This window comes from Pollicipes pollicipes, unplaced genomic scaffold (genome assembly GCF_011947565.3).
Source record: "Pollicipes pollicipes isolate AB1234 unplaced genomic scaffold, Ppol_2.1 Scaffold_5724;HRSCAF=6776_pilon_pilon_pilon, whole genome shotgun sequence".
NCBI lineage: Eukaryota > Metazoa > Arthropoda > Thecostraca > Pollicipedomorpha > Pollicipedidae > Pollicipes > Pollicipes pollicipes.
Window position 1 is genome coordinate 32,085,250 of NW_023596746.1, and position 8,823 is coordinate 32,094,072.

Genomic DNA, 8,823 nt, shown 5'->3' on the forward strand with positions numbered 1-8,823 from the left:
GCACCGCCTCGGGGTGCAACACCCGGCCTGCGCCGCGTCGCAGCTGCCTGGCAATCCGGCGGTCATGTCTGCAGGGCGGCCCACAGCTGTGCGGAGGAATGCGGGCGAGATCGATTGCCGGGGCACACAAACGCCGACGATTGCCCAGCGCCGGAGGTAATGACGCCCGGGGCGGTCGGCCAACTCCATTACACTCGCCGTAAGGTGGGCCGTGACCCGGCGGTGCACACGTCCACGAGCCCGTCCCTCCCGTGCCTGACTGCCATGGGGACAAATATGCGACTTCATCTGAGGAAGCTGTATGACCATGATGTGCGCTGCAGTTAAAATGTTGGGCACATGAGGTGGGCCATATGCCCCACTGACGTCCGGAGCCTTCCCGGGTCGTCGGATTTCACCCGGGCTGTTTGCTTTGGGTTGAATAGAAGTTACAAGTCCTACCGGCTCATGTCTCTAAGAGTTCCGCAATTAACGCTTTCAGTGGTGATAGTGTACGACTACGCTCCCACAATGTCGGTTTAAATGTGGCCTCCGGGTGTGTTGCTGTCATAGCCGACACCATGCGCCTTAACTCAATCCGTTTCAAGTCTTTGCATCAAGGAGCGTAATTCGGACGTCTTTCGGAACGTCGTGTGGGTTCTACATAACAGTCGATTGCGCTAATGACCATACTTTTGCTGCAAATAACCGGTAATCAAATACGCTAGCTTCACGTTCACAATTATCAGAGATGCAAAGTCTAATTGGCTTACCTGCGCAGATATCTGTACTGTGAGATGGAAAAGGAGCTGTACTTCAGCTGCCCAAAGCTCTCCCGTTAGTGCGGAGAAGCCGGACGGTGTTAATTGGATGCAGACACCATGAAAACATCGTTTACCTTAGGGCGTTTATTGCTACAAAATCCATTGCCTGAATCATTGTCCAAGACACGGTTCTTTGATATCAAGAAGACCTGGCGTGTGTTCAGCCCAGCTTAGCCCAGTGTTAAACCGCCTTGCAACTTTAAACTTGACCCGCTTAACTCTCTTCCATGCTTAGCTCAGTTGGCTCTCCTACTTATTTCCAATGGCTACATGTGTGCACTCAACTAATCTCGCGAAGCCCCTTTCTTTGTACTTAAAATAGCCAATGCTTCCGTAAACGAGTGAACGTGACGGGCTGGATTGGGCACCGCCCAACATCACACCGCACACCATTTTCGTGATTTTAATGGTGTGCTGTGGAACAGTGTACTGTCATGACCGTCAGATAAATTCAAGGGCATAAAATGCAACGCTGTCCAATACCAATGCCAATAATGCCAATAAGCTGTGAAATGAAATAGCCACTGAGTCAAATTCAGATTGAAATCAGCGCGGCCAAGGGGCGAAAAACTAACGCCGGAAACTCACAAAATAAGAAATTAACGTCCTTCCGTGTGTGCAATACCGTACGCAATGTTTTTGCATGTCGGAATGCCATGGCGCAATCTGACCGACAACCTATCGGAAATGTCACCTCCGCTGCTGACAGTGCCATTTATAATCATTTAAAGATGTAAACTTGGCTTAGTAGACTCGTAAACATAGTAGACTTAGAAGGCTTGATTTGTACACTTGTAGTGACTAACTTGAGCTATTCACGTATCTACACCATCACAGTCTTCCCTAGCAACAAAAACGTCGCCTGGAAACGTTTTCTACAGGACGTTTTCACCTCATTATAAAGGCAGCATATTTTCTCAATATGACCCAACGATGGTTTCCGATAGCGTCGCTAGGCGAAGAGACGCCGCTATTGCCACGTGACCGGTGGCGGGCGCCAGGAACGCATTCACTGCAGCGGCGCAGCATTGATTCGTGCCTTAATAATGCAAAATGGATCACAGTTAACATTTCGAAGCTCTTCATCACTAATCATCTCTTGGACCACTTGTCCCTGTCACACTTTTCTACGCACTCCGGATATCGATAACTTTCACCCCACACGAATCAGCATTTTGTTCTGTGATGTTAATTTAGTCGTTTCTTGAGCTTTGTCGCTTATTTTCAGCAGTTTGGCTCATACGTATGTGATTTCTGCTTTATGTACGATAAGTGCCGCCCCCCTCCTAGATGTCAAAAAAGCCCTTATGTTATCGGATGGCGGTAAATTTGCGAGACGGATCGTCGCAGGAGCTGAAACCGCCGCATGCTCAAAGTTAATGAAAATCTGCGCAACTGTCTATATTGTGCACCTGACTCAGATGCGCTTTTCCAGAAATTCTTGTCCATAGCCCAATCCGAGGTCCCCCCAAAAACCAGCTGTTCGGCTTAAAAGTGTCCAAAAAAATCGGGTTGTCCAAACATTTATGATTCTTTACATCAAATAACTACTACCTTCAAACAATAGCACAGTTACGACACGCGTCGCTGCATTCCCTGTCCGTCCGATATCCAAGTTTTACTTCAACTGTATTTATACTCTTCGGAATTTGAAAATTTTTTATTCGAATCGGCACCTCGCACCAATCGGCACCAAAATTCAATAGTAATAGATCTCGGACAAGAAGAGATGAAATGCCATTCCAGATGTACAGTGCTCGGTAGTGACTGTTCTTTTCCCTATGTGAGTGCCACATCTTAAGCATTGGTTTATCCTTGTGCGTTTTATGACGGACATGCTATATTCCCTTTTCGCCGGTACGCCACCAGTTAAAATGTCAATATCCTTCCAGTAGCCTCGTTAATATGCAAATACAAGACAAATCGCGTATCAACGGTTCAACCAGGAAACCGGTTGGGCGTCCGAACCATCCAGAGCGTATCGCCACGAGAAGCCTGAACAGTCGGCGGGAGAGATATGCCAAAGAGCCCGACTATGGCACTCACTGTGATAAACGCCGATATCGGATCGCAATAGCCCTCTTTTTTACTTAACCGTCACGAAAGGTAGCTGTCTCATGTTAAACGTTTGTTTTGATCCGTGCTGTTGTAACTCTGCGTAACTCTGCGTCTGGTTACAGAAATGTACTCAGATACCCGCCAGACCATCTTAACTTGACAGATATCAGAAACTCAGTGTTAGGGCCAAAGGACGCAGCTTTTGCAAAATTAAGCATCTATATAATAAAACATGAACGACCGTAGCATCTGATAATGCTAAAATGCGAGGCCAGCGGCAGACATAAAAATTCAGAAACATGGAAGTCGCCAGATGCGGTTCCTTTCGGTGCTGGGCCATGTCTGTTGGCCTTCCACCGCCTACGGGGAAGCCCTAGGTCACCTTTAAGAGTGCCTGTGCTAAGGTCATTCATAGGCCGTTGTACTTCACCTAAAGGCATCACTTTAAAAACGCATACCAGTCTCCCGTGGAGTTCTTTTTCCCGCGCACATTGCGCCTTGGTGGTGATGGAGCCGCTTGGTTCTAGCACAAAATGATGCATCCTACCTATTGATACACCTTTTCTAGAATTATGTATTTTAACATGCATGATGCGTTACAGTCACCTTAAAATTGTCCAAAACGCTTTCTCTGACAACAAAAAATAAACTCATTTGCATCCGTATTCGGTCAACCAATGTTTGAACTCAGACTGATATCACTAGTCCACACATCGTTACTTCCGGCGGCATGAGAAGAGGACAAGACATCCCTTGCTAATTTCACGCCCGACATCCTTTAGAAAGTCACTACATTCCCTTCTTAAGCTATTTTAGCAGCATGCCTCAGTGATTCCTTCAGGTCGGAACAATTGGGTCCTGCAGCATCTTTGACATCTACAAGCTGGTACAAGGCAACCCTCTTCACCGTCTGTTTCCAACAGGCGATGCGGGGTCGCCGAGGTCATTCGATGGCCTGCCATGTTCCGGACATGGGATGACGTTGCACTAGGGATGACGTCGCACTACCTTCGTGCGTCACGACGGGACCGGTACATTGTGAAATGTCTGTTCACACTACCTTGTGCTGTTCAGAAGATTAGGCCTGCTATGACCTTTACGGGAGATGACCTTCACACCGCGGCTAAGACGCTCAGTAAAGTTTGGCTCATTTTACGATGGGCTTGAGGGCCCCGTTGATGTTCTTTTTCTTCTGATTTGATGTGGGCTTGACCTTCGACGGACAGTGCTGATAGCAAAGTTCACTAGCATCAATGGCGGGTGAGGTATGAGTCACTTCACATTTTCAGGACTAATGGACAAGGTCATGCGCACCAAGAGCTGAGAATGTGGCGCCGAACGCAGACACCTAGCATTTCCCCGCGGCGGCGAAAATAGTCCAAATTACGTTACACTACACCGAACGATTTGGGAGATACACCCGAAAAGCCCGAGAGCATTACACAACCCAGTGCGGGTGAGGGCTAATGCTGGCGGAATAGTAATTCGCCATTCGAAGTAAATTATTTACTAGCTATCCCTAAAAATTAATTCGCCGTTCGAAGTAAATTAGTGACTTGCTATCCCCAAAATGCCCCATCGTATTTTTGAGCGGTGTTAAAAGCAAGGTTACTAAGGGTCACATTCTATCGCGAATGGCCCATAAACCAAAGCCGGACTATCTGGTGGGGCTATTTCAACGCCGCGCTGTACAGGAACAGGCTTAAGAGACTGGGTCATCTGAGACATATTGTTCGGTTGCGCAGATAGAAGATGGTGGCGCACTCTCCCCTATTCACGCAGGGTTTTTCTTCCACAAGCCGCTTGTTTTTATGAAGCAGCATTGCTGCAAAACTTGGCTTTAGCATGGATTCTAAGGCAGGCTGCTAATACCAGGTAGTAGATTAACTGATACACCCGAAGCAACGGTGCGGATGTGCAAATAATTACGTTGCTCTGGTTTAGTTGTAGTTGAAAGCACGTTTTTATCCTAACGTTTACCTTGCTCCAGAGGAACGCGTTACAACTTGTACGAACGGCCCACGCCACTTAACTGGCCTAAGAAGCCCCCGGCGAACGTTCCCGTTTCAAGGTCCAGCAAGCCGTGCCGAGCAAGGGCGACTCCCGCTCACACCGCAACCCCACAAGACCGACCTTGACCTCGGAGCACCGGCCGACCGCTGCACCGCAGCGGCTATTGAACAGAGCGCCATCGATCACCGCTCTCTGCCTCTCAATACGGCTCTAGTGTGGCGCTGAGCTGGAGCGCGCTCCAAACCCCGACACAAGAATGCTCTTCGTCATCCTCACACAAAGGTATTTCAGGGAAAGCCGGCGAATCAGCCGCTGGAGAGTGATCGAGATTCAAAGCCGGTAATCCGCGTGCAGCGGTATTACCGCTGTGGTCTGCGTCAGTTGTCGCTGTAGGCCGGGGTGGTGAGCAGCTACGCTCCACTCGAAACTGTCCGACGCCGCGCGAATTGAGCGTGTAAACTGGGCTCCCTGTAACGGCATGTCGACCGCACTATACGCAGCCGTGAGGTCGTTCCCCTGCGCTCGCGGTTCGCGGGAGAAGGGCCGTGCCTTAAGCTGGACCTGAGCACGGCTAAATCGGAGGTTGTACAGCGGAAGAGCTTCCACCAAAACGAAAAGATCAGTACGTCAGGTCTGGCTCGTTGCCAGGAAATCGAAAATTAGGAAGCGTAGCCTTCGATGGCCGCGCGTTTCACAACGCACGTCACTTGTGAACATACTTTGTTTTTTCACTGCAGACACAAGGAGCATCCCACGTGCCATGGCTTCCCGTACCTGGGCCACTGTCTAGGCTGCTTCTCGGACGCTCTGTATGTGTGCCTGGCCCCAGGCTGTTAGGACTGACACGCATCAGCTGTCATCAAATTAACAAATGGCTGCATTCTTGGACTGTTTACTGCAACAAGCTTATCATGCCTTTAAATGAAGAGCGTTCGCTATTTCCATGAAAGCATACGGTCTGAAGCATGGAAATGGCTGACTGACACGTACACAAGCGTGGAAGTCGGAGTGCCCGAAAATTTGCAGAAATCGCCCTTAAGGCAACAAGCACGGCCATCTGGGTCATCTGTTACATATTTCATCTCTTCTTTGGTATGAGACGATGTTTTAACACTGAACACGGAACTAAAACGTAGTGACAACATTCATGACATTATTTCTCCTCGCAGCGTTATTAGAAATCAGCTATGAGCCTGTTTATATACCTATGTAGATGCCCATATCGCCTATGAGCTGATACTTCATAACGCATAAGCTACTCAATACATTAGGTAGCTCTGACATCGCTGCAAACCATTTGGAGCTTGTCCGATTGCTTATAATCGATTTTTCCTGTCACGCGCGGATCCCCTGCACCTTCCTTTAAACACACTCATACGCACTGTGACCACACTCAACACAAACGTCGTCGACACGACCAGAATCTTGGTAATCTACGGAACGCAGAACATCGCACGTCCCTTCCAATCGTGTTTTTCCAGTCAATGCATGTGCCGTCGGTACTCAGGAGCACATGGATAAATCCCCATCCCCAAACCGATAACGAATCCCCAAAACGATAACGAGGCCGGGCAGCCACTGTGGGCGTTGTGAAATACGAACCAACGCCCATGCGTCCGGATCATTTAACTTGGGCTCCGCCTTTGGGTGCAACCGTCCGCTGCGGACCGGTGGTGTCGCCCACAAACGATGGCCAATCACCGCCGAGTCCGAGTCACATGTCCGCCGTGGCGGGGCCTGTGCCCAGCCGTGCGGGTCCGTGGTGAGATGGTGGCTTGAATGCACGATCGTCCGTGCACACCCATCGGCCGCCCAGCCCGCGGCGAGTGTCCGTCACGGCCCTCCCCCGAGCCGAACATCACCGCCACGACCCGAGTGACGTCACTGGGAGCGTCAGCGCCGTTCTCCCACCGCGGGCACCTGCTGCGAGCCGTGCCCGATGCCGGAGGAGCCGCGGGCATGAGCCCCGCCCCATCGCGGTGCCGGCCGCGTAGGCAGACCCGCTGCGATGCAAAGCCGCCGAGTCGGCCGCCCCCGACAGCCCGTTAAAACAGGCGATAAAGCGCCGCCTGCCCGACAGCGGACGTGTATTGCAGCGAGCGCGGACAAGCGGCAGCGGCAGCGGCAGCGGCAGCGGCGGGGCGGCCACACGCAGCCGGGACGGACCGCAGCGGCAGAGATCGGGGCGCGCGGGCCAGCGGGGCGCTGCACCCGGCCGCGGCGAAAGCGCAGAGCTCACATCACAGTGGCATAACTAGAAGGGCAGCAGGGCGCCCCAGCATTGAACAAATCACCTCACCTGACAGCAGCACAACAACGCCGGCAGACCCCCGCCGAGCCGGCGCCAGACAGCGTCACAGCGCCGGCCACACGTGCAGCACGCCGGCACGCGTGGCGACGGAGCCGCCGGCCGGACAGACAGGTCACGCTAGGGGCAGGCGGCCGGGGTGCCGGCCCGGCCAGCTGACGGCAGGCGCAGCCGGAACCGCCGCGGCCGCGCGACCGTCGCGGCTCAGCCGACGGCAGGGTCAACAGGCAACACGTATACACGGAGCACGCGGAACGGGCCGTACCCAGGCGGCACGGCTCGGGGTCGGGGCGAGACCGGCGGGACGGGCCGTACCCAGGCGGTACAGGTCGGGACCAAGCCGGCTAATAGGAAACACTCATTCGCAAATGTGTGGTACAGATCACATCCTACTGGCCAGACGGAGACAAACTTGCTGAAGTGGTTAACTAGGAGTGCATGTTCCACAAACCCGACCGAAGCGCAGATGACACAGAACATCGGATGCAACGGGATGAGTGGAGAACACGAGCAGCACACAGCTCGATGGAGCCACCACGAACGGCAAAAGCCGCGCCCAAAACAATACACAACAAACTGACGGCAGCAGCTGCCATATTTAATGACCAAAACGAGTCGTTTTGAGACTATTGACCCGAATGACCGCGACAAACGCAGCACACCACAAATCGGGGACCGCCGAGAAGGCCGGGGCTCAGACATCAACCGCAGGGCGGGCCGAACCTCGGCGGTTCACACCGGCCCTGACCGGGCCAAATATCGCCGTCCTGTCGCTCCGGGGGCAGGATCAATGTCAGCGCTGCCAGAGGGCTGACGGGCCGCGCCAGTGGCGGGCCAGGGACGCCACGCCAGCGCCAGCGCCGTGCGGGGGTGTCCAACCGGCGCTGCCGCACTGCGGACACGCGAGGCCGGTGCCGGTGCAATGCGGGGTTATCGGCCGTTGCCATGCACGGGGTGGCCGGCCAGGGCTGGCGCGGTACAGGGGTGTCCGACCCGTGCCGGCGCTGATGCGCTGCCAGGGGTGGCCGACCGGCGCCGTGGCAGCGGCCACGAGGGCGCCACACCGCCGCCGGCGGCGCCAGGGCTGGGCGGCGCCGCTGCGCTCAGGTGGTCGCCGAGTGGAGCCGCGGCCGGCGCGCGCCGCCCCGCGGCTCGCTGCTGGCCGAATCTGGCGCCTCCCGCAGCGCCACGTTCTTCTCCAGCCAGTTGGCCACCTGGACGACACACCGCCACGGCGCAACGGTCAGCTCTCGGTGAAACCAGACAGCTCACGGCAACACAGACCTGCCCCTGTAGCGCCGGCGCTGCTGCTAAAGGTCCAAGTCCAGCAGACCGGGAGTCGGGTCACGTGGAGACGGACAACAGGCAACCGGGCGCCTTATCAGACGTTTACGTTAAGACCACCGGCGGTAAGCGAGTTGAAGGCGCTGTCGGTAACCTCCTACATGTGGAGCTCCATAAAGTAAGCGGGTATTTACCGTGCCTATTTTTGGCGGAGACAGCGGCCAAACGTAGTTTGCATAGAATTCTAATTGCCGTCGTGCCGGGAAATTGTCGGTGTAACGACATAAAACACCGCACACAACGCACACTTAAGTTTACACAGCACGAACGACCCATTCCGTGAGCATTTCAGCTTCG